Here is a 26,795-nt window from a genome sequence, read left to right as displayed (position 1 = left end):
ACCAGACCCTTCCATTTTATAGACACTTTTATCAAATGAAAACCTGCCTCCCAGTGCGAGCCCAGTTGTGTTAGTGATTTCCTGAAGTGGCTTAAAGTAGTGGAAAATAAACTGCTTTAGCCGGTGAGTCATGTGCTCCAGAGGGTTCAGAGCAGCCTTCAGTTAAATACAAGAGTCGTATAAAAGTCCAGCCGCTCCGTCCTGGAGGAGTCTCATCCCTTCAGTGGTGACGCTTACGGGAACTGCTCTTCACAAAAACACAAGGATAGAGGACTTTTTCTCCTTTGACAGCTTCTCTTCAAAGTCAAATGTCAATCAGTATGCCAAAAGGCCCATTGGCAATATTGAGAGACAATAGAATGATTAATACATACATTATTATTTGTTTTAGATAATCCAATGGTTCACTGAGCCTTTTAAGATGCTATGAAATATTTGGTTTTGCATTCTGATTTGATTTTAATTTGATATTTGATTTTGAGTTTGGTGTTGTACAAGATAATATTGCTTTTCCTGATAGGATGAAGATTACGGTTACACTAAGATTACACTGCTCTTTACTTGATTTGCAATCAAGTCGAGCTCCATAAACACTTCTAAGAAATTATATTGCAGGAGTTTTATTACTTTCTTCATCAGTCAAAGAAAGAGCACTGTTGAGTCAGTGACATTAATGTCATTAATGACACAGTTTTCCATTCACACTTATGCTATAAATATCAATGTTGGTTTTGTAATCAAAATTGGTCCAAAAACATTAAATTCAAGTTAGAAACACTCATCTAACCATCAAAATCTATATCTATAATCTATATTTTTCTGATTCATTTTCACAAAGGATTGCATTGTGTACTTGTTGTTGTCCTTGAACATTTGTCACTCTGAGATGAACGTGCTTCCCCTTGTAATGTTCATGTACCAAGCACAGCCAAGTAAAACTCCACCTGCGTAAATCTAACATCAGTGTCATGATGTGTAGCAGAGCTCAGTGCACAACACGATCCAGGTTCTGTTTCCAAACCAGGGCCTTTCTGTGTGGACTTCACATGCTCTTTTTGTGTCTGGACATGTTTCCACAAGGTTTTACAGTCAAAACATGCACATCAGACCAGTCGTCCAGACACAGGATCCAGGCTGATGTCTGGACAGGAGAATCAGAATCAGAATCAGAATCAGAATCAGAATCTGAATCTGAATCGACAAAATTCACAAACATAGGAACTTGTCTTTGTGATCGATGCAACACAAACCAGGCCTGTGACCTTTGACCCACTGCTCCAGAGGCAGAGCTGGAGTGGTCCATGCAGAGAAAATAGTCTTATTTTATTTCATTGATAGACAAATTATACGGTTCTTCACTGAAACTAAATTCTGTTATTTACATTGTCCCACATTATTCCAAGTAATTTACTTTCTTATTCATTTAACTAGAGCCGTTGGAACAAAGCACTATAATTACACAAAGTAAATAGAAAAAGATCACACAGGCTTAATATTAAGGCTCCTGGAGCTTTCCTCATTCCATTGACAAAGTCATTGTTTTGTTGCATTTTACTGTATTTCATTTTCAAATAACTGAATGCTCTATTGCTATTAAAACAGATTGAAGTGATGTTACACCACAAGGAATAATGTAAATATCTATTAGGTAAATGGACACCAATAACTAAATTATTTTAAAAAGCATGACAAATGATTTTCCACAGTGAAGCTAACACAATTACTCGATTACCCACAATCCCCTGGGCCTCAAATCTATCCCAGACTCAAGGGAAATCAGGGCTGATAATTACACACTCACTGTAAAGACCTTCAAACAGCTATTTTTCATGTTTGTATGAAATAACCTTTAAAGGCAAGAATCAGAAATGTACAAATAAGTGACAAGGCTCGAGGTGTTGAGGTGTTCTCAGATTCTAGAAGGTGATCATGTCCCTCAGATGGGACACATTGACCAGATTTCCGGGTTGAATTGGATCTCACTATAAAGGTAGTAAAGATATTAATTCTACATGATTTGTTTTGTGATGTCTGAAACCAGCAACTGGCACTGTAACAAAAACTCCATGGGCCAAAAGTACTCCAATTTGTGTGAATCCAATCAAATAACTAACCTCATAGTCACTTGTGCGGTGCAGATTGTACGTGGGGCTCTAGCATGAATATTGAATGTGAGCCTAACTCTAAGCCCTGGCTTTACAGTGCCTGCCCTGAGGAACCTGGTGACGTTGAACAGGAGCAGTTATGTGAGTCACTCTCTGCAGACGGACACCTGACTGGTTTAAGCGTGTGTGTCTGACGTCAGTGTTGAGCATTTTAACAACACAAAACCACATCCAGCGGCATCGAGTTTCAATAACATTTTTAACATTTGCAGCAATTAAATATGTCAATAAAGTAAAATCTATTCTTAAAAAGAGAATAAATTGTCCAGTTATATTTCTTGACAATTTATTTAAGAACTTTTCTTTCTTTTATTTTCTTTTCCCCCCCTGTTTTAGCAATAAACTCTTTGTTTCTACGTCAGCATAAATCATGTACCTGGATAGCACAGTTCACTGCATCCTCTGGTCTTCTTGCCCTCTCACAACCATTAATCTCCTCTTTGGTCTTCCACCGTGACTCAAATCTGGCATTCTCAGGACAAAACCCTTTGTCTTCACCACCATTCGATTTACTCTCCTCATGAAAATAACTCAAAGGCAATGAATGCATTAAATGTGACAAAACATCATTCACACTCCATGGCAGATTATGTTTGACATCACCAACAAATCTCAACAACACTAACTACTTTGTTTTACAATGACATTATATATTTTTTAGCACTGAATACATTAGCTGCTCTCTTCATTGTCCACTCAAGTACTCTTTTGACAGCCACCGACCAGTGAGCATCATTGTTCAATAAACTTGCATCATTTTGCACAATTAGGCGCCAAAATGCAACATAAATTTTACATCACAGTCAAAACAGTGGAGCCAGGATTAAGCTCATTTTGGCAGTCGGAGATCTGGATTCATCAGCTCAAACAAAATATGTATATTTATTAATGGGCCAGTAAAAGGAGAATATCTGCAAATGTGGCACAAGAGGCTTAATCTTCAGAAATGCAAGCGACGAGTCATAGAAGAGAGATTTTTTTTTTTTAATAGTAATACATTCTTTCTTTGACTGTTTTGCCTTGATGTGGGCGTGTAAATGTTGGGCTGCAGAAATAAATAAATAAATAAATGAACAGACAGGCGGAATTTAGGTGATCGGTTGAGGCCCAATCAAATCATCATCAAAAATAAAAATATGCCAACACAAATGTGTTTGTTTGTGTTGAATCCACAAAATTAAATGAAAGGACACAAAAATAATTTAGTACAATAGATAGAAGAGGCATGTGACCTACTGTAGTTTATTGTTTACCCAACATTAGGCACAACCTTTGACACCTAGAAATTAAAGTTTCAAGAAAAGAAAAATGTCTCTAACTGATCATAACATTTCTGAATATGTCATCAAAGTCCAAAGCAGTAAGAAATTCAAAGACTTGTCCTTTGCATCGATTAGTCAACGTAGTGCTAAAAGCTTCTGTGGCAACGGAGTCCGCCATTTTGAAAGGGGCACAACAGCAGGTCTACTACATGCGAAATCCAGGACATGTGAGGCCAAAATGCCAAAAACCTGCTTAATCTGTTAGGACATTGCTCTGTTGTCAGACCAAGGAATGAGAGCTTTGTCGTGTTCCTTAGTTTGCCGTCATTGTCTAAAGATTCAAAGTATTCGTAGCTCATTATGCCGTAGAAAAGGATGCAGTCGTGTTGGTTTTTATATATCGCTTGCCCCTTTTAAAATGGCCGCTATGGGGAAGTCCCTGCTGTATGACGTCACCGCGAACGCATGTATTGTCTGACCATATATCTGACCCAAAATACACACAAAAGATAATACAATTGTTCAATCAATGACTACAGAGTACACAGTAAAGTACCAAAAGACTGCACAAAAAAGCTCACTCCAAAAACTCACTTTCTGTTTTTGAATCACCCCTGATCTAAACTGTAATCTTTGCCGTTAAAAGAAAAGACAACTAAAAGTATTTTCTCCATTCATCCTGTGTATTTCCAATGGACAGAACTTGGTCAGCTCCCGTCCCATGAGCGCAGATTTACTACAGAAGTCCACTATACATGCTGCTTATGGTCCGAGAGCACCTGCCTGACCGTGTAAACATCGGAGTATATAAAAGCCCGCTGGATCTCTGGGGGGCAGTGTTTTGCTCTCTGACAGTCCACGACACGGCTGGTCGAGCGAGCGGTCAGGCCTCATGCATCACACCTGTCAGGGCTGGGGCGGGGCCAGGCTGAGGAACGTCCTGTCCATTTGCCATGCGGTTAGGGAGCCCTGCTATAAGTCTGATCCAGCTATGGGGCATTTCTGCACAGGTTTTGTTTGGGTCAGTGATATCAAGAATTGGAGATCAGGAACAATACATCAAATTGTATATAATATGGTGAATGTTGTTTTGAAGATATGCCGTCATGTTTAAAGGAAAAAATGCTGCAAAAAGAGCTGATTAAAAATAAAAATGACAAATTTTATGTTTTTTTTCCATCAGTTAAAAAAACAAAAAACTCCTATAATTTGTACATGTGAACCGCTCAAATGTTCTCGTAATATTCAGGAAAAAAGTTACCTCAGATGTATTGTTTTAGTGGTTTGCTTGTTGACGGACCATGCTTTTCTCTGATTGGTTAATCTGCCTGTGAATCACAAAATTGGATTTGGTGGATTTACTTCCAGACCAAAACGTCTTTAGTAAGTATTGTCAAAGCGTGTGGTGTTGGCTGGTCAGGCAAGTTAACTAGGGTATAGGTGATATTTCAGAATTTTTGTGATAGTTTATTCATTTTTCTCAATATTGCTCAGCCTTTTGGAATTAAGGCGATAATGGCAAACAAAACAGAACAAAAAAGATTGAATCAAGAGTGTTAAACATCTGACTTCTGCCAGCCAAGTTTTGAGATGACTCAGTTTCAGTTAATATACTGCGTTTTTTGAGTATGAATTGAATGATGTCGTAATCTCAGATGGTGGGCACGGGCCTGCAGAACTCTATGGGAGATGTACTGTGTTCGGAAGAAATATACAAACTAGAAATCCACAAACGTTGAACCTCATCATTACGTTTTAGGGATTGGGTCCAACTAACAACAATCATGCCTTTGGAGTTGAATAACGGCGCCGCGTTCATTGTGAAAAGATGAATTCATTTTTGTTTATTTATGCAGGCAGAGAAGATGCTGAAATCTGTGCCAGTTTTTGTATCACGTGGACAGGTCCAGTAATGACAGAGATATGAGCCATAAACCAGGTCAACAGATCTGCAATCTGAAACTCCACCATAGAATAGGCTGAGTTCACACGACGTCACAACATTCTTGAACCCTACTGTCAAATGTTTATGTTCATACCACTATTTAAAACCTGTTACCATCCACCTATTTTCGCCCTGTGCACAATGGTTGGACATACCCAAATGGCATTGCTTATTAAAAGAGGATCTTATGTTCCACATGCAAGTGTGATACATCATTAGAAAGCTTAGGCCTTCTAGTTTCTGCAGATGTGCACATAAACACTGTCAGGGCTTCAGAACTTACACTACAGAGGCCCAAACGTAAACAAAACATCCTTTTTTAGTCTCGCCTGAATATTGTCAATTTGTAATGATCCTGAGCATGACATACTTCATTGTGTGCTTATGCTGTTCACTGTACATGATGTTTATCTTGTTGACAACAACTGTGTAAAGTTTCAGATCTCTAGGAACAGGCATTTTGGTGCTGTTGACCTTTTTGTATCAAAATGTATATTCGGAACAAGTGATCCAAATATGTGCCAACTGTGCCAAACTGTTTTATTACAATTTTAACTCCTCTATGATCATAAAACATACATTTTGATGTTTTGTAGGCCACTGATACCAATTATAACTGCTAAAAACAATATATGTGAAAATGTGTAAATATGAGTTTACCCATGAATTTCCCATATAGAGGTTAAAAAAAATAAAAAAAAAATAGAATATTTTTATTTTATTTTTATATTGGTATAATAATACATATATCTAACAAAATGCACGTCCAAAAGGCTAATAAAATCAGAAAACGTTATGCGCAAAATCCTGCCGAGAAATCTGTCTCTTTACAGCCTTCCCGGAGCCTTACGCACGAGAATACAGAAGATTCTGTGTCAATAAGCCCTTTGTCCCTCCCCTCTTTCGAAAGCTAATCTTATTGGCTAGAATAATATGTCATTCAAAGTCTGCTACGTCATTTGCATGCGGCGCTATTTAGATGTAAACAGACTGATCCATGTGCGTCGCAAGCGGCGCATTTTTTTTTGCGGAGGCTGTAGCAAACAAACCCGTGGACAGAACAATTCGTGGATGGTCTCATTCTGTAGGAAACAGTCTGAAGAAAAGAAGGATATCCAATATTATTTTATAGGTTAAACAGGTCATTTGTTATGGACGGAGAAATGCGCCGGACAAGCGCATTCTCGTCCGGCGAGAAACGAAGAAAAGTTTGTTTACTTGACAATATCTCGAAATCGGATAACTTCAGGAAAAATACAAGTGGATATTGTTTTTCAATGATTCCTTACGGACAGACTGAGCACAAGGATGTACAGAATTAAAGCCGTTTCGTCCGTCATAAACCGCTTCTTGGGGGCATATTATTCAATGTAAATCAATGACATATTCGTTTTGTTGAGAAAATAAGCTTTAAAATGATGTATAACTTGCTGGTATTGACCACGGAAATAAAAGTGATGATGTAAGAGAATATTTGAGATATAGAAAATGCTCGCCGGCGGACAGGTGGGTGGTAACAGGTTGGGCCTATCCACATGAAACAATAACTGGCACAAACTTCAATGTCTTCTCTGTCAGCACAAATAAACAAAAGTGAGATATGTTTTATTTAAACTCAAAAAGCATGATTATTGTCAGTTGAAAATCCTTCTATTTTGGATATTTTTATCAAAAACAGTGAATTTTGAGAGTTACTGCACACAGGCCCTTGCCCACCATCTGAGATTAGAACATTACATTTTATGGAGGTAAACACAACCTATTAAGGCAATATGTATAAAGGAATAATAAAGCTCGAGACCAGGGATGTAATTTGATAATAGCGTGACAATTTTAGAAGTAAAATTAAATCTATTTACAATCTATAGTCCCAAAAAATACACCTAAATGTAAACTACTTTTTTCAACAATTTTTTTGTCACATTAACTTTATCCTTTATTTTTTCAGCTTTGTAAAGCACTAAAATTGTATATCTTAACATCGCTCGAGACTTACATGCTTCAAATATTTAGAAAACTCACTTGAAAAGGCTGTGTGAGACTGTAAGAAAATGTCTCAATATACTAGGCCTACATTGTTATTTTCTTTCATGATCAAGTTAGGAAATCAAAAAGCCCAATTTTGTTGTGTTCTAAAACATAGAACATTGTACTTGCAACGCCAATAAATGTCAGTCGTCTTTGCAGCAGTATTAAGGTAATAAGTGAGGAGAAGAAAATATATAAAAAAAAATAAGAAAATACAGAAATATCTTCAAATTATGTTTTAGTATACGGGTTCTCTGTCCACAAGGACAATATTAAGCAACATTTGTATTCATAATTAAATAGCCAAGTTACTGTATGTCCCGAATTCCTTTTAGGTTTTTTCAACATTTGATTTTCTATTTTGTAATTACATGATGTTGTTGTTTTTCCATCTTCAGAGTATATTCTTTTTCATGTGCCACAGCACTGTTGAAATGGGAGGACACTATGAGGGATTAGGTGGAACCCAGAGGCCATCAATCTCACTCCTGCACTGACCACTCATTATGTTCTCCTCAATGAGGGTCTGGAGAAGGTTTCTGACAAATGATCAGGGGTCCGCTGGTGCCCATCCCACAGAAAGATACAGCAGGGAAATTAAAGGCGAATAATATTCTGTACACCCCGACCATTAATCAGCAAAGCCAACTCAACATTGTAGAGCTTGGTAATTTATCACATTTTATAATCTAATTGAGATCCAATTAATTGAAATGGACAATGATCAGATTGGGTCAAAGCAGAGCAGAGGTCAGACATTGGAGAGAGAAATGTGTTTTTTGTGTGGGTTAAATGGCACAATGTCTGGTTTATGCCTAAATTTGAAAAAATGGAGCAAACTAAATCAAATAGAAACTTGTGATCAATCAATAAGAGCCATATTGCCCACGCCAACAGCACAGAGTGGGTCCACAGAGGCAAGGCACGTTTCTTTGTAGAGCACAAATTGTACACAAAGTAATTCAAAGAGTTTTCACAGAGCCAGAATCTTAGGGTGACATCTGTGGATGATTAGTGCATCTCTGACATGTTAATGCCATTTGAACCATCTCAGAGTCTGCACAGAGTCAGGACTAAACATGGACCGGCCTCCTGCTGGTGCCAGAGTCAGGACTAAACATGGACCGGCCTCCTGCTGGTGCCAGAGTCAGGACTAAACATGGACCGGCCTCCTGCTGGTGCCAGAGTCAGGACTAAACATGGACCGGCCTCCTGCTGCTAGCCAGAGTCAGGACTAAACATGGACCGGCCTCTTGCTGGTGCCAGAGTCAGGACTAAACATGGACCGGCCTCCTGCTGGTGCCAGAGTCAGGACTAAATATGGACCAGCCTCCTGCTGGTGCCAGAGTCAGGACTAAACATGGACTGGCCTCCTGCTGGTGCCAGAGTCAGGACTAAACATGGACCTGCCTCCTGCTGGTGCCAGAGGCAGGACTAAACATGGACCGGCCTCCTGCAGGTGCCAGAGTCAGGACTAAACATGGACCGGCCTCCTGCTGGTGCCCAGAGTCAGGACTAAACATGGACCGGCCTCCTGCTGGTGCCAGAGTCAGGACTAAACATGGACCGGCCTCCTGCTGGTGCCAGAGTCAGGACTAAACATGGGGAATCTGCATTTCAGTTTTATGCAGCTAAATTCTGGAACAGTCTTCCTGAAGATGTGAGACAGGCTTCTACTCTGACAATGTTCAAATGTAAGCTAAAAACAATTCTGTCTCGCTGTGCATATGACTGAATATTTTTTATATATATATTTTTAATGCAATGTAATATTTTTTTTTCTCCTGTTCTGTAAATCAATTTGAATTACTTTTTAAACAAATTCTAGTCTACAAATAAACTAAAGCCCAAGTTGGATTCCTCAAATTGGCAGAGAACCTCCTTAAACCTAAAGCGAACGTGTGTCACTGTCGGCCATGATGTCCTGATTGTTCACTCCTAAACAGAGTTCGGAAAAGGTGCTTGGAAGCTTCCTTTCATGAGGCATCCTACAATCCAGCGCACGCGAACACAGCCGATCCCTGCACAGTTTGTAATTAAATAAAGTTTTACTGCCTCAGACTAAATACAACACAATTATCTTCATAAACCCAAGTTTCGAATAATACGAAAATATAAGCTTTTAGGGCCACAGCACCTTCTCTTGCTTGATTTACAGATGGCAATGCAACAAACTGCTACAAACGCCACATGCCATGTTCACATAAAGCCGGCTGATAGCGCAGAGGAACAAAGGACAGCTTTTAGTGAGAATATTTGCTCTTTCTTTGACGGAGTGCTGCTGACGGTGAGTCGGGCAAACATTTAATCAAGCCTGTTCTGTGCATGTGCTTACGTTTTATGCATGTGTGCTTGTGTATTGTTGGTGGTAGAACACGTGCAAAGTTTTCATTGTCAAAGATCGGTCTGTGCGGTTTATTACTTTTTGTTAAACGGCAACAATTTCATGTGCAAATGTGTCATTACTGTTGAGTCAAAACCATTATGATGTGTTTTTTTGTTCTAAACAGCTGTGGGACCATGTGACTTTCCCTCATTGTTCCCGCCGCTGTCTCCAAAAGCAGCTGAAGCTCCTCCTAACCGACCTCACGACCCAAAGGTAAAGGAGTAAGAGGCTGGGATATGGGACAAGCCCCTAAATCAGGGGTGTCCAAACGTTTTTTACCGAGGGCCGCATTTTGCAACTTGTATGGAGCAGAGGGCCACAAACAATCTGACAATGTCAAATTTGAAAGTGAATCCTTCAAAATTTTGCATTTCACATATTTTCCATGAGCCTCCACACCTTCAATAATACTTGTAACATTAATAACAGGTTGTTATGACATCAAAATGCTTGAATTTGTCAATTTTTACTGTAAAAAGTACTACTTTTAGTTGTTTGGACCAACTTAGACGGCAGCTGAAGGGCCAACAAAAATTGGTCTGAGGGCCGCATTTGGCCCCCGGGCCGTAGTTTAGACATGCCTGCCCTAAATGGTCCGAAGCTCTAACCTTAACCAAATGAACCGTTCTTTAACCTAATCTTGATCCTACTTGACCCTAATTGTTAAATAATAATATTATTTAACAATTAGGGTCAAGTAGGATCAGGGGGCATATATGGGCAAAAATAAACGTATGCTAAGATCATGCCGTTTTTTTTGTTTTTTTTAAACCCGGAAGGAAATGCTGAACTTGTATAGCGTCCCCTTGTGAATATTATTATACTGATTTGTCATTGATTTGTCATTGCCCTTAAGTCTCTGATCCTCGCCTGCTACGTTCTGAGAATCACAAACAAGAGTCCAGGAGGTGCAACAGAATTCAGAATCAAGTGACTTTTTAAAAATGTGACTTCATTTTCACTCAGTTCAATAAAATGATATAAAACAATTCGTGTTTTGCAGAAAAGAAATGTTCTGTTCAGTGAGAAAAAATATTTCTGCAAATGATCCAGTGCAAAAATCAGGGGAACATTAGGTGGGTTATGCTCGGATAGAAACGTTGTATGTATTAGTTTGTTTTTTCAGTTTAGTTTTGTATTTGATATTCAGTATTTGTATCGAGACATGTGCACAGATGGAGAGGCTGTTTCCAAAAGGCAGATAACAATCAGAGTGTCTGCTTCAGTTTACCTTCATTAATTCATTTGTACAGTACACTGCTTTCTCTCTTTCTGCTGCTGAAAGACACCTGATACTATTGGATCTTTTCTTTTCTAAATATTGTGTATATATTTGTACTCAACAAAAAGTCAAAAGTCTGCTTCTCCATTAGAATGTTTTGTATATTTAGGGGGTTACATCAAAAATTAGCTTTGATCTCGCACATTTTGAGTAGGAACGGCATGAAATGTCTTACTCAAGGACACATGTGGTTAAAGTGTGACTATCCAATCCTCTAGTGGCGAGCAGATGGTTTAGTTAAACTTTCTAATGGACCATTCCGCTGTTGCAAACAGTAACAATACAAGCTGCTCTCCCCAAATCCCCCAGAGAACAGCAGCACTCTCCCCACTCACTCTAACTCACAAATAATGGACTTACAGAGTGACGTAAGTTGACAATAATAGAACATAATCATCAGCAGTGAATAGAGAAGTCTAAATTAGGAGTTCCCATGTATATTCTTAAAGTTCAAAATATACGGTTATGTTAATTTAACTTCAGGTATTACCTCATTCATTGCAATACTGCAGATGCTCACTAGAGGCACCGTGTTTTCCCGCTACTGCCTTGAAATGTAACAGAACAGACATTCATGTTATGCAAAAAAGGACTGCTTTATAAAACAGACATGGGCATTATAAAATCTGGGCTGTCAAAGTTAATGGATTAACTCTTGTGATTAATCCAATTGGATGTACCGGTATTAAGTTATTTAAACTTGAATTTCAGATTGGCCAATTGTGCTCATAGTAGCAGTGGCTCAGGACCAGACCTCTGCCCACATAATTCTGTTTTACAACTTGCATTCTTTAATTTAGGCTACCTTATATGTGACTTAATGCACATTTCTGATTCAAATACCCTACAAAAGTGCCTTTGAACTCTCCTCTGTATCTTCCTAAGCTGTGTCCTCAGTCCGATCAATGAGGTTCTCCATTATTCTGCTTCTGTTATAGTACGCGCACTAATATTATTGGGATCAGATGATGTAGGGATCGTATTGACTCCTCTTTGATCGATGCAGTGTTCAAGCAAAGGCTTTTTTTTAAGTGGAGTTATATACAAAAATAATGTGGCCTACAAAACCATCCTCTGACAACAAATAAGCTACGTTAAAAGCTATGTCAAAAAATGACTGCTTTGATGGCAACCAAATATTAAAGGACACATAAAATACAACATTGACTTTTAACATGTTACAACATTGTTTCCTCATCAAAAACATACCTGCTTCATTCACACTAGTTTGAAGAATCCAGTTTAGAAAGCCTTCTCTCTCCAAAAACACTCCATTCTCCATTTCCCTGATCTGTGATGTCATATTCTACCTATGTCATGGCTCTGAGGTCTCCTGTGCTGTTTTTGAGTCCATAAATCCAGGCCAGACTTGTTCTGAGCATTTCTGCTGTCTAATCACGATCAGTACAGCTGCGTGCTACATTAGCATGTCGGAGGAAAGCTAACATTAAGCATTAAGGTGCAATGTAGTAGCAGCCAATACAAGTCAAGATACAAAGGAACCTTATAAAGGAATGCTGATTTTGAAGTTGAACAGCTGAAGTTAGGACAGGGGTGTACAAACCGAGGGCTGTATTTTGAAACGTATACGGAGCAACCCGACAAGTGAATCATTAAACATTTTGCATTTGACATTGTTTGGATGCCTCCACACCTTTAGTAAGACTAAGAACACTAATATTACGTTGGTATAACATCAAAATCTTTGAATGTTTCCAATTTTACTGTAAAAAGTACTACTTTTTGACCAACTTGGCAGGAAGCCGGAGGGCCAACAAACATTGGTCAGAGCGTTGCATTTGGCCCCCGGGCCGTAGTTTGGACATGCCTGAGTTAGGAGATGCAAAACATTAGATCTTAATCTAATCTCAAATCTAATACAAAAGTGCAGTGCAGCTTTTTCAGACAGTGATGTGGAACTGGGGTGGACCTCTCAAGTGCAGCCAATCCAAGCTTTAGTTTTGGCTCTTACTTTCTGGTTGACAAGAAATTAAACTATTTTATTGTCGCGCAGTGGTCTCATTTTGTGACAAAGTGCTGCTTTTACTGTATAATATTTACTCATTTAAAAAACAAAACAAATATATTACAACTATTGATTTTCTTCACAACTATTGTTGCTATGGCTCCTGTGTGTGATAAAGGAAATGCATCTCAGCACAAACATATGTTAAGTTCGCTACAGTGTCTTGAATATAAAACGAGGCTGATCATGTTACAGACCACACCCACCGCCTTGAATGCAGGAGCGGTGCGTCCATGCTGGATTTGACCTCCACTGAGTTGGGACGGTGTTCATCTTTATTGAAATGAAGAATGCAGACTGTGAGTGCCTCTCCAAATCACAGCCCTGTAATCGAATCAATCTCATTTTTCTCTAAACTCGGGTTTGTCCTTGGTTCATCCTCCATACTGTATATACATCCATGGAGATATGTTTCAGAAGAGAATGCTCAATATACATTATCCTGCAGTTTTGGTACTGACTTGATGGAGTGGCGTAGTAATAAGAGGACAGAGCTTACAAATAGAATTACTTACTTACACAAAATAAATCCACAGTAGACAACAAATCATCCATATATAAATACTGCTGACTAAGATCTTGAATCAAAATCCAGTCTACCAGTGAAGCACTGCGAATATATGAATATATATATATATATATATATATATATATATATATATATATATATGTATATATATATATATATATATATATATATACATACAGTGTATGGGCACAACTACTTTACCCTAGCTATGTAGTGAAAGTGCATGTAGGAATGGCACAACAAAATGGTTTATTATATGTTTTATTATTACATTATCTACTTGGTTAATGGCTCGCACTATTAGCAATCATCCTCCCGCCTTGCTACAGAATAGAAGACTGTTCTGTTGCAGCTTGGACATTCATTAAAACATACATTCCTCTTGGATACATTTTTACATAAGACAATCAGAGCTGGAGAATTTGCCGAGGTGAAGCGGCATCTGTAAATAATGTCATATACAACGTCTTCAGTCATGAGAAAAGAAGGAAAGACTGAGTGAAGGTCTTTAGTAAACAGTAAACGTCCTCTTTCCCCATTTCCCATAATACCTGTCAAATCCATCACTCCAAAGCTACACATTGCTCTGTCACTGCTAACATTACAGGGCTGATAGTATTAAAAGGTCACACACTGGACTTGGGTGCGTTTGATTTCCCTTGCCCCGGCGACTGAGCTTGAATGAGTGTTTGTCACACAGAGGGTAAAAAGCCGAATTTTCCATCACAAATGTAACCCTAGAGCTCTTCCTGTTTATGTTCCTTTCCCTCTAGCGACAAGGCAGTTTGTTCGCTGGAACCATATGGCAAAGGCTGAGGCTTAGAAACTGGAACACACTTGATATCAGCTGTTTAAAGGGCTACCAATTGCATTTTCTTTCACAAGCACAAGTGCTTAATAATATAAAAGCTGTTTATTTTGGTTTTGAATAAATGGATAACATGACATAAAACTATACTGTTTTGTTTTCAAGTCTTTATTGTGACGTGAACAGATCTAGTAAAAAAGACTGACAATCAGATTCCTGGGTAAACTGCCATTGTGTCCTTAAGCAATACACTTCACCAACATTGCTTATGTGGTGTTTGGGAGATTGGTCAAAAGGGCCTAAAGTTAAGCCTCGCTTCCAGAAATGGTTGACCACCACTGACTGTTTAGACGAATAACGAATAATGCACAATGTAATGTACATATTGTAATGTACAATGTAATGTACAATGTAATATACAATGTAATGTTCATATTGTAATGTACAATGTAATGTACAATGTAATATACAATGTAATGTACATATTGTAATGTACAATGTAATATACAATGTAATGTACATATTGTAATGTACAATGTAATGTACAATGTAATATACAATGTAATGTACATATTGTAATGTACAATGTAATGTACATATTGTAATGTACAATGTAATGTACATATTGTAATGTACAATGTAATGTACAATGTAATGTACAATGTAATATACAATGTAATGTTCATATTGTAATGTACAATGTAATGTACAATGTAATATACAATGTAATGTACATATTGTAATGTACAATGTAATGTACAATGTAATGTACAATGTAATATACAATGTAATGTACATATTGTAATGTACAATGTAATGTACAATGTAATGTACAATGTAATGTAACATTGTAAAATGAGCGTCTGAAAAAGTGCTGGACTAATGCAAGAATATGAAAAGGCCTATTACTGTATATTAAGGAATCGTTCGTATCTTAATATGTTGTTGTTTAACACTTAAGCTCAGATAAAATGATTTTATGTTTTGATTAACAGCACATTGTGCACATTGCGCTGTGATGGTGTGTGTGGGGGTGAAACAGTGTAGTGTGAAGACAGGCTAACGCGGTCGCCAAATGACAGAACCCAATGTGTGACAAACATAATGTCACATTATGCCCCGCACAAAACCCTGATCTGATGGGCTTTGTGTGGCACTAACTGTGAGCAATGACACTCTGAGTGCAGCAACTTGCCATGGACATGCTGACAGGCCTCTAGCAATAAAATAGGACCATTTTGCAAAGCCATTCTTGTTTTTGACGATGTTTAAAAGCTCAAAAAAACATTATGCTATAGGCCCGTTTTGGCATTAGTGACCTCCCCTCCAACCACAAAACTGTTTCTACATCCCCCTCCTATGCTTCGGGAAGCCTCCTTGCACAAGAAAACAACAGTTAAGAATGCTCAACACTGACTTAATGTCTGCTCTGCACATCCAAAATGCACATTCAGCTCAAATAACTTACAGATGGGTGACAAAGTGAGATATGACAGAGAGACAATATAATATTTGGATCACTATGAGATTTTGAACTCAAAATCCAGTGTTGAATATTGCGATTGTTGAATATTGTGGTTGTCCAATTACAACTAAACATTATCAAGAGACTGAAGTATAATATGGTTAGTATAGACCATGGAGAGTCAACCAGAATGTCCAGGAAGTAGCACGATTAACACTTTACCGGCCTATATTATACAAAATAAGAAGTATACCGAGATCAAACCCAAAACCAATTGTTGTTTGGAGACAAGAGAGCTAAATGTGATCACAATTTCAAGTTAAAATCGAACATGTTTGGTTGCCAACTGCCCCCAGAACAGTGGCCTACAGGCAAGGTTTGAAGGATGGGTCAAAAGCAGTGGACAAACAAATGCATCGTTGTACGTGCCTGAAATACCTCTCTTACAGGACAGGGTTACGGTTCTGCATCGTGTCAGACAATTTTACACTCAATATAGTGTCTATTTTTACAGTCTGCAGCCTTCACACCCAAATATCAGATTCCGTAATAAATAATTCATGCTCTCAGCAGCTTCACAGAGCAAACTGGACAAAATATTGATAAGCAACTGCATACTTTCTTACTATGAGACCACTATAAGCATCCTTAGATTGGGTTTTCCCTCTAACCCCTTGCATTATATTGGCAGTGGGTGAAGTGCCACTTATTGAAAGAATGACATAAGCGTGGTAAAGCGTACTTCGCCCTTAATTTGAGTGGATGTGGATAATAGCCTTTCAACAGGGAGATGAGCCATTATAAAGTGAATATAACAGAGAGCATAATCAGACAGTGAACTATATGCGTGACTAGCACTGCCACAACAGTCCCCTAAATGTCAAGCCCCACAATGATATTTTAACAATAAATCTCAAAGGTAAAATGTTGCCATTTCGCGGCGGAAGCAGGAACTATCTGCCGCTCGCATCACTGTTGCCTTTTACGCACTCACTGTTAACTCTTGCATATGATAACGGTCCCGTCTTGCAATCTAATACAGCTCAGTGTGATCTACTAGAATACATGGGAAATGGAAAACGTCTAAGTCACACGTTTTTCCTTTAAGAAGCCTTCCCCTCATCCCTATATCCATCCTGAATGTATTTCCACCAGCACATTCCTCAAAACGGGCCATATAGCAATTCATTGTATTTACTCTTGACTCCAATAGTGGGTCTACTCATGCTGCAAGGCGCCACCTGTTTGGACACTACATGGTTTAAAAACAGCTTATTGTGTTGATTATCAGTGTAAAGGGGATTGAGCTTTTGCGCGTCTTACCTTCTAAACGGGCATCATTGTTGGAGCGTTTGAGAGAAGCTCGTTTTGTGCCAGTTCAAATCCCCCAAAGTGGCTCCGAGCGGCTTTTACATCCACCAACTGGAGCATCAACTTCAAAAAAGACGGACGTGCGAAAGGAAACGATGAACGCGCACGACCACCGCGACTGTGTACTCCTCCTGGAAGACCCTCTGGTTGTTTCACAGGAATTCGCAATCTCTTTTCCCGTCACCGTCGAGTTGGGAACAAAATGATGCGTTTTATATGCCACAAAAAGCGAACGGAAGGGGCAAATTAGGAGACAATGCTGGGGTTTGTTCTTATGTGTTCTGATGCTGGTGATGCGAGCGATGCGCGAGGCATGACTGCGGCGCGCCCCCGTCACAGGCGCGCGCTCGTGCATCAGACGCGCTCGTGCATCAGACGCGCTCGTGCATCAGACGCGCCGTGGCCGTGGGAGTGAACCGCAATGAGAAATAATTCATAGATACCAGGTCGGCATTTTGACAAAGCGGGGTCTGCGTTTTCGCGTTTCGGATCTGAACCGGAGCTGGCGCCGCGTTTGGAGAGAGTTGTCACCAATTTACGCGCTGTACGCTGTTAATTCGATGAGTGATTGAAATTAAATTGCCACTGTAAACTGTTAAAAGGCTGGATTAATGTGGAGGCAGCAAGTGTACAGTTGATCTATTTTTGCTATTTGTAATGGACTGATAAGGCAATATGCGGCATGCTTAAAGCCCATAGTTGTTGGTTCTCATCATAAAGATAAGCAGGCAAAATGAATGGATACAGTATTTTGCATGGCAGTATTTGCAAATAAATAATTGACTCATTCTCAGGTATAAGGGGGCAATCTTTGGATGTGTGGCTAATTTAAAAGGTTACATTGCAGGCCAAAACATTTACTCAAATTTCTGTCTCAAACTCTTTTTTTTGAACCTTACATTACTGATTTATTTAAATTGAATCAACTAACGGGCTCGTTTCGCTTTAATCAATTGATGTGTTTGTGGAGCCAACATCCTTTTTCTCATCTGAGGTGGACTTAAAATGCCTCTTTGTCTGTTTCATTAATCCCATTAGTGCATGTTATTTTCCTGTTATTCACGCTCCCTTCAATGTGCTCCTTCCATTGACATGATACCACTTGTTACATAAGGCTCTTTGGCAGAGCGTCGTCTTCCCTCCAGGCTCACATTGTACCCAGGCAAGAACTGAATGCACAACCGTCCCTCGTGTGTTGGCTCTTTTTTTTGGTCACCATTATAGGGATTATATTCACTTCCATGTATTTACTTGAAGGTTCTCAGGCTTCTCTTCCATTCATTAAAACGGACCACACTCAAATGCTAGCGTTGCAACGAAAAAAGGCCATTGGAAATCTGAGCACAGCGCGGATCGTTCCCCAGGGATGCACAGCTGATCTGTTCAATACTCTGCATTAAAGCTACTGCCCTTCTCCAGTGTCCACATTGTTCATGTTTAATTTGATTCACAAAAACCACTCTGAAACAAAATAGACTTAAATTGGCTGGATTGATTCAAATACGTGCAATCTGCAAGAAGCGGTTCAAAAGGAAAGGAAAGGAATGGAATTATTGATTTCAGTGCTGTGATACCGAGTTATGTAAATGAACATTGGAATCTTTTAACCTTTTGACTGCCATCTGCTTTGGCCAATTCATGTCACCTGTGTAATGTACATAATAGTAGCAAGATGAAGTGGGCAGAGCCTAAACATGCACACACTAGAGTAAAAGGGTAACAGTCCAGAATATATTACTAATTCAAATTAAATATTGGATGTGGCTAATGTTGTAAGGTCAGATAGAGAGAGCAATGCATCTGCCTTTTCAGAATTTTGAAATTCATGCACCAAAAATGGGATCCTGTTGAATCAATAAAAAAAGAGCACATTTAAAATAACCAGAGCTTACCAAAGTGCTGAACAACATCAAGTAGAGCACTAAAAACTGCATTTACAATAGAATAAAACAAGACGTACAAACACATGTAAAACAAGACGTCGGATCAGAGTGTTACTTTCAATCACCTCTAGGAGGATTTGAGAAAAGACTGGAATCCAAACTGCTAAACTTATTCGAGAATCTAAAGCGTTTCAAAACACATTTGTGGAGATCTAAAAACTAAAGGCTAAACCTTTCCTTTCCTTTGCAAATACAGGATATTTTGTTGTTTACAAGGGACATTCTGTCCCCTAAACATCTTCTTCCATATCGTCTTTGATATTTGAGTTGATTGCACCAACACAAATTCTGATTATTCTGCCCCGCCCACTTTTGTCTCTTTCTGCTATAGATTTGCACTTCTCTTATTTTGGCCATTCAGGTTGAGCGAGAAATCCCTTCCTTTACTGTAAGTGGAGCGCGAGGGAAAAGTCTTGATAAACAATAGATTTGTGATTTGTATAAAATGCTCCATGTTCATGTGCACCAACAACTCAACATGGCACCGCTTCTCTGGGCGGCTTTAAAACTGCAGAATGAAGGGCTCAATTATTGCTCGTGGCAACGTGCACAATAAGGTGAATATTATGCAGCTCTTTTTTATTAATTAATTTAATTAATTCATTTTACAGAACAGAATTGGAATCTAATGAAAAATACTGTCTTTCTTACTGTATTAGGCTTTTTTCCCCCTAGAAGTTAGCTAAACTGCAACATAAGATCATTATTTTATATTTTTTTCATTGTAAACTTCAATACTGATCTAAAAGGGCTTAATAATAGAAACAGGTCCATTGACTGAAGAACTGATACGATTTTCAGTAGCATTTTACCATAACAATAAGCAGATTGTCATTTATGTGTTTTTATTTTTGAGTCAGAGTCTTAATTTTTCAAATAATTCCAACTAAATACAGGGATGTGGGCAGGAATTGGCTGTAGGTGAAAACAGGAATTCAGTTGCAGGACAATAAAGGATTACTTAAACATACATGAATCAATCAAACTACAACTATGAGTAAATTATTTAGTAGAATAAATCCCCTTTGAAAAGCCTTACTGGTTAATTCAGCAGACATTTGGCTAATATAACGCCACCGCCCGTCACTCCTGCTTGGCCATGAGTTAAGCTAGCTGACCTGGAAGTAAGATCTAACAGAAGGCCTCCCGCTCACTGGCAGGGTGCCCTCCCGCTCACTGGCAGGGTGCCCTCTCTGCTCCCTGACACTGCTGCTGCTGCAATTTGTCCTGTCCTCTCTGCATTTCTACCTTTCTGTGATGGAGCACCCTGTCTGCCGCTCTACGTCGCTGTGATTTAGCTGTTACCTGCTTCCTGTGGCAGCAAATAGGGAGTTTTCCAGGCTAAACAGAGAACTATAGGTTCCATCAAACAGGGAAACCCAGTTGGCACAGAGCCTGAGGGAAAAAAAAGAAAAACTAGAAGGTTGGGCTTTTTCTTTGAAGGTGATCCAAAATACAAAAAAAGCACATGGAGCTTGTTTGGTGAGTAAGTCCAACCTCTGCCAAGACACAAATATCGACTTACTTATTTTCACCTTGATGTATAATGTGCACACGGGTCGGGTTGCTGTGCCGTGTCTCTAGAGGGGTATTAAGTCTGTAAAGAGCTGTCAGTTATGCATTTTGTCTCCTTATCCACTTGAAAATCGGTTGTGTTTCTTTCGCAGAGCCTAATTTTTCTCAGTGTGGTGCCGACAGTGACAGTATGAAGGAAGTAGACTTGTGCTTTAGATGCAAAAGAATGGAATCCTTTTTGATTTTTCATTATCTGGAGAGAGAAGATTGCCTTAGGCCTAAAATGCATCTCTGGTGTAATGGTCCATAGTATATTGAATGTATTAAAGGAACAAACTGTGTTCAACTGATACTGGGGCCTGTACTATTACAGATATACAGGCAACTTCAGCACCACTGGTGGAAAAAGTACTCAAAAGTGCAGATACAGGAGCAAGAAAATACTACAATAAAAGTATAACAAGCAGAAAATCGACTTCAGTAAAATCTTTTGAAGTCCATTTTTAAACAAGTACTTTAGAGTAAAGAGTAAAAGTATTTCACACAGACTTTGAGAACTGTAAAAGTGTTAATTGTGGTTATTTTGATATACGATTGTGCCGTGGGAGGAGCAGGTGCTGAAGAAAGCAGAGAGCCTCCTGAGACAGCCTCTGACTCCCGACTTTATGATGCCTTCAGGGCCACAGTTCTACCAACTAATCACTTTCCTAACTCTTTGTGCCCTCTACAGTTAAAATATTGAATCCGAATCGCAGTGTTTTTGAAGTTATTTGTATTGCAATATTGTTTTATAAAAGTGAAGAGTTCCAACAGCTCTGCGAAAGATGCTGATAAACTACCTTTGAGATCCATATCATTTTCTAAATCTGAATCAATTCTTTGGTCAACAATAGCATGTATTTCTTAATTTTCGACTTAAATGTATGAATGTAGTTTTGTTTTGGGGCTTAAACTCAAAACCTTTAGGCGCCACTGAATGTACAAAATACAACCCGTCAAACCATATGAAAAGTACTGTCTACGTTTCAGTCCAGATACCTGCTATCAAATGAAGTAAAACTAAAAGTATTTACATTTAAATGACTGAAGCAAAGTACAGATATCCCCCTGTTCACAGGATCACAGCTGTAGCTCAGTTATAAAGGATGTCCCCTTCTATAAACAGATGGTGGGTCAGTGTCTGCTGCAATCGTGCTGCTGTGACAACTTTCCCAAATGCCTGATGTGTCGCTGATGTTTGGAGAGAATGCACGGAATATCTGCCATGTCTTCAACTTCAGGCGACAAAGACGAAGGTTACAAGTGCCATTCACAGCACTACAGTGTCCTTGTGTCATGTGTGTAGACATGTTGATCATTCACAACTTCACAAACAAATCATTGATAAACAATTACATCGCTGTTCAGTTCAAACCTACAAAAGAAAGATTTATCCGTGAAAATGACATCTTCTCCATTTCAAGACGGCACATACGTTTCCATGGTTACCATATTGTAACTATAAAAAAACATCTGCTGCAAAGAAATGGGGACAGTCATGAACACTGTGAATGATCAAGATGTTAATTGAGACTATAGTCCACAGTTCGACACGATGTCTTACCGTTAATCTCATTTGTGCCAGTTAGCTTGTGTTGTTGTGCTGAGATAATGTCCTTTTCTTGTGTCGGTGAGGGTTAAAAATAGCCTCCGTATCCCTCCAGTGCATGTTGAGCCAAACTTTATTTTCTATGTGGAAATAAAAAGCATGTGGATAACAATTTTAGATATTTGGTATCAAAAATAGCCTAGGTTTTCTCTGCTGGTCTTTTCCATTTGTTGCACTCACTATTCTTTGCAAGCATTCCTGAAATAAAAATGTTAGATGTGAAGGGCTAGTCTCATCCACTGTGGGCTTTAGGTGGGAATACATCTGACAGTATCACTCAAACCAGCAGTGCTGGAGGGCAGTCATGCAGATTTACATGTCTCTGTTTAGACAGAGCTTTTACTGAGCTCAGATTGTCTGCTTATGCGGGAGCAAACATCCAACACACTGTGCAATGATCTTAGATGTTTTTGGGTTTCTTCTTGTCATGAGTCTTTGTATCTTGTTCAGTCCCAGTTTAGACCTGAGTAATGTACTACATTTAGTCTCCAGCTGAGGCAAGATAAGTCCTGTTTAGAGAAGTTTATTTCAAGGGAAACCGCTGTAAGATTAGATAAGATAAGATATTCCTTTATTGTCCACACATGGAGAAATTTCATTGATACAACGCAGGTAGATACAGAGGAAAAGGACAGATAACAGATTATAGGAAGTTTAAAAAACACTCTAATTAGAAGATCTCTTATAAACAAAATCTCCTATAGACAAAACCTCCCATTTCCCAACAAGGGATGGAGGGGAAAAATTAGGATGTCCGCCGGGATAACGTGATGATCTCCGGGTAAGACGATGGTTTCCCCTCAGTTTCATGAGTTCTTCCTTTGTATAAACGCACACCAGCGCCGTTCCGTACGGCGGCGGTGGCCGGGGGGCGCAGGGGGCCGGGGGGGCTCGGAGCCAGCGCACATCACGACGACACAACGAAAAACACTCAATAATCCAGCCGAACAAAGTCGAAACAAGTTGAATTAAAGCGATTCCAGTGCGTGTCCCGATCGTACAACTAAAGTAGACTTTTTTTTTTTTACAAAATACAAAAGATAAAGCACAATAAGTGTGAAAAAAGATCGGAGCGTTGCACCGGGCTGCCAGCTGTTGCCTTTGTTTTAACATTATGACAAATGCAAGTTCAGTTCATTTTCATTATACTGACAGACCCCAAGAAATGCTCAGATTCTCCAGAATTCCTTCACTGAGCTGCAGAGGCAGAACTGAATGTGTCAAAGTTTCATAGTGCACCCTCAATAAGAAATGAGTCAATGTAGCATGCATAGTTTTTAGTCATTTTGTCCAAAGATCAATAAAGTGCTCTTAGCTTTGTGAAACCCAAATGTCCCCATGTGTTTCCAATTCAACACAGATTTTGACCTACATTACAACTCAAGGAGAACTATTTTTGCCGACACATATGCAAATGCCCTACATGCTCCGCCCCTTCTCTACTTGCACTCTTCCTGTGGGAGTGTCTGTTTGCAAGCACTTAATGTGGACCACATTTGCATAACGTAACGAGACAATCCTGCTCAGTGCTCCAAACCTCCTGTATCCACTACTGCCCATATTATTATGGCTGTAATAACAATAATTACACATAATTTCCAGTGTGGCTAAATTTGAAACTGTAATTGAATGAAAGAGACTTGGAAATGTCTGCTTCCAATTGTTGATAAATGTCTTTGCCCAACAAAAGTAATTTACCAGGGTAGAATGAGAGATTCTTGCTATTCAATGACCAATTTATGGCAGCATTTAAAAGAGACCATATATAGTTTTTCATAAATTTACTTACAGTATAAAGGAACCATTATTTATCCCACAAAGTACAGGAGGATAACTATTTGAACATCCCGAAAAATCTGAATATCACATCTGAATATCACATGATTTTTAGATAATTTAATTGCATGTTATTGCTGCAAATAAGTGTTTGAACACCTGCCAAACAGCAAGCATTCTCGTTCTCAAAGACCTGTTAGTCTGCCTTTAAAAAGTCCACCTCTCCTCCACTTATTCCTCTGTTTCAGCTTGTTGGCTGCATAAAGAGGACTGTCCACCCCACAATCAGTCAGACTTCAACTACTACCATGAGTGAGACCAAAGAACTGTCAACAGACAACAGAAACAAAACTGTAGACCTCCACAAGGCTGGAAAGGGCCACGGGCAATTGGCAAGCAGCTTGGTGAAAAAATATCAACTGTTGGAGCAGTATTAGAAAATGGAAGAGGCTTAAGATGATTGTTAGTCTCCCTCGAACTGGGCGCCATGAAAGATCTTACCTCATGGGGAATCAATGATGATAAGAAAGATGAGGAATCAGGCCAGAACTACGGGAGGAGCTGGTCAATGACCTGAAGAGATCTGAGACACACTTTCATTCCATTTACTATCGGTAATAAAATACGCCGTCATAGTTTAAAATCATACACCACATGGAAGGTTCCCCTAGTTGAGTCAGGTCCAGGCCCGTCTGAAGTTTGCCAATGACCATCTGGACAATCCAGTGGAGTCATGTCTCCCATGACTCCACTGGTCAAATGAGACCAAAATAGAACATTTTGGTTTTAAACTCCAATCATTGTTTGGAGGAAGAAACAGGATGAATAAAACAATGGCTCATTGCAAACCAGATCTGTCAACACTAACTACACCTGCTCTCTCTGCTGCCCCCTGCAGGCCACCTGCCATATACTAGCGTCTGTGGGTGTTTGTTTTCTATAGGGTTTATATGTGTCTATGGTATGTGTCTATGTACAATCCTTGTTTTTTTATTCCCCGTTTTAGACTGACTGTAACAGCTGCCATGGGACTACAGATGGAAAATGGCCTGTCCCTAAAATAAATAAATAAATAAAGTACCATCCCAAGAACACCATTCCTGGAGCATTGGGGGTGATGCTCTCTCTCTTTCTGTATGATATTTTTGTGCACATTTAATGATTGGGAAAAAATATGAATCCAAAAATATGTACAAAGGGGTTTGTGATCTGATCTTGGATCGTATTTGATTAAACTAGATCTTGCTGAAAATCGGCATAAAAGTGCTGGCAAAATAGTTGCCTTTATGACTACTGTATCTGGAAAAATAGTTTCACAACTTCACTCAAACTCTGGACCAAGAAAGGCAGAGGTACCACAAGGAGAACTGTGGTTAGTGGACATAAAATTTGTTTGCTTTAAAATATGTTTTTTTAAATAATTGAAAACACATAATTGATAACAGTAATTTATTTTCAAATGCTTTTTTCACTCTCACCCAAAAGAAAACCACCTAATTTACCACTACCATCACCGCCTAATTAAGAGAGGATAAAGCATGGCACTAATGCGGTCACAGCGGGTTACTCAGGACAGCATTAATTTGACTGTCATCCAAAATCAAGCCAGTGCTCCCAGTGGCTGCAGTGTCAGCCAAAAACAACAGCTGTCTGACCTGGAGTGTGGAAGTCTATTAGCTGCACAGGCCAATGCAGTGTGACAGAGCCAGGGATGTTGGAGAGCGGCGAGTCTTACAGAGCCCAAGACATGCCACAGGGGCTCTATTGTGTTGGCACAAGCTGTTATTAGAGTGGGCACAGGGCAACGCTGGTGCTGCCAAATATATATATACCAGAGCAGATAGGCAGGACCTGGGCAGAAAAAACACCTGCTTCTTGTTGATTGTATTATTTTATTTAATTGTAAAGGGACAACACATATTAACGAGCATTATGCATGAAAAATGTAAAAGCTGTGAACAACATGGCTAATTTACAAGTCACATAACAGTCACACAGAAGCAAAACCAGCACATTCAAACATACAAACAAACTCACAGTTCATTTGACTTTAAACTGAATCACTCAATATTAAAGAAGATCATTTTACACGTCATGGCATATTTGATATGTTTTAGAGCCTTATGCTGCCGGTGTGCACAGCTCTCTTATAGTGTGTGAGATGGCTCTGTGTTCATGCCTGACATGCTCCGTGAGCAAAGGATTGTTGTCCATCAACACATTTTCTGCTTATTCAGAATCGGGGCAGCAGTCTGAGCATTGGGACTTCCACACTTTCATCACTTCCTTCTACTCTGCCTCCAAGTCAGCAGACGAGCCGCATAGTCCCTGCTGTAGGTCCTAGGTTTTCCCTGGGTCTTCCTCTCGATGGGACATGCCCGGGGCCTCTCCCAAGGAGGCCAGGAGGCCCCTACTACAGATGCCCTAATCACCTCAGCTGGCTCCTCTTGAGGTGGAGGATGCTCCTCATCTGAACTTACCTGATCCTCTATTAAAACGTGAGTGACCTGAAGTGCATGAATTTACCTTGTAAAAGAAAAGTGCAGAATTGAGGTATGTTTGACTCTAAATCCAGCTTCAGTCTCAAGTCTGAATGTAATGTTTCATATGCTCTCTCTCAAACGTGACAAACACAAAGGCAAAGGC

The 26,795-nt window shown here is 39.3% G+C and overlaps 1 protein-coding gene across 3 annotated transcripts in view; it reads right to left on the bottom strand.

The window, feature by feature from the left end:
• gpr153 (G protein-coupled receptor 153) overlaps nt 1-17,383 on the bottom strand; it is a 41,100-nt gene extending 23,717 nt beyond the window's left edge. For all 3 annotated transcript variants that reach the window (XM_072448915.1, XM_072448916.1, XM_072448917.1), the window contains exon 1: nt 17,220-17,383. The gene's annotated coding sequence lies outside the window, so the exon portion shown is untranslated. The remainder of the gene's footprint in view (nt 1-17,219) is intronic.
• Between the last annotated feature and the right edge of the window lie 9,412 nt (nt 17,384-26,795).

This window comes from Eucyclogobius newberryi, unplaced genomic scaffold (assembly GCF_026437365.1).
Source record: "Eucyclogobius newberryi isolate DKJ021-1_F unplaced genomic scaffold, fEucNew1.0.hap1 SCAF_17, whole genome shotgun sequence".
NCBI lineage: Eukaryota > Metazoa > Chordata > Actinopteri > Gobiiformes > Gobiidae > Eucyclogobius > Eucyclogobius newberryi.
Note: the sequence above shows the minus strand (reverse complement) of the source record. Positions and strands in the feature narration are given on the sequence as shown.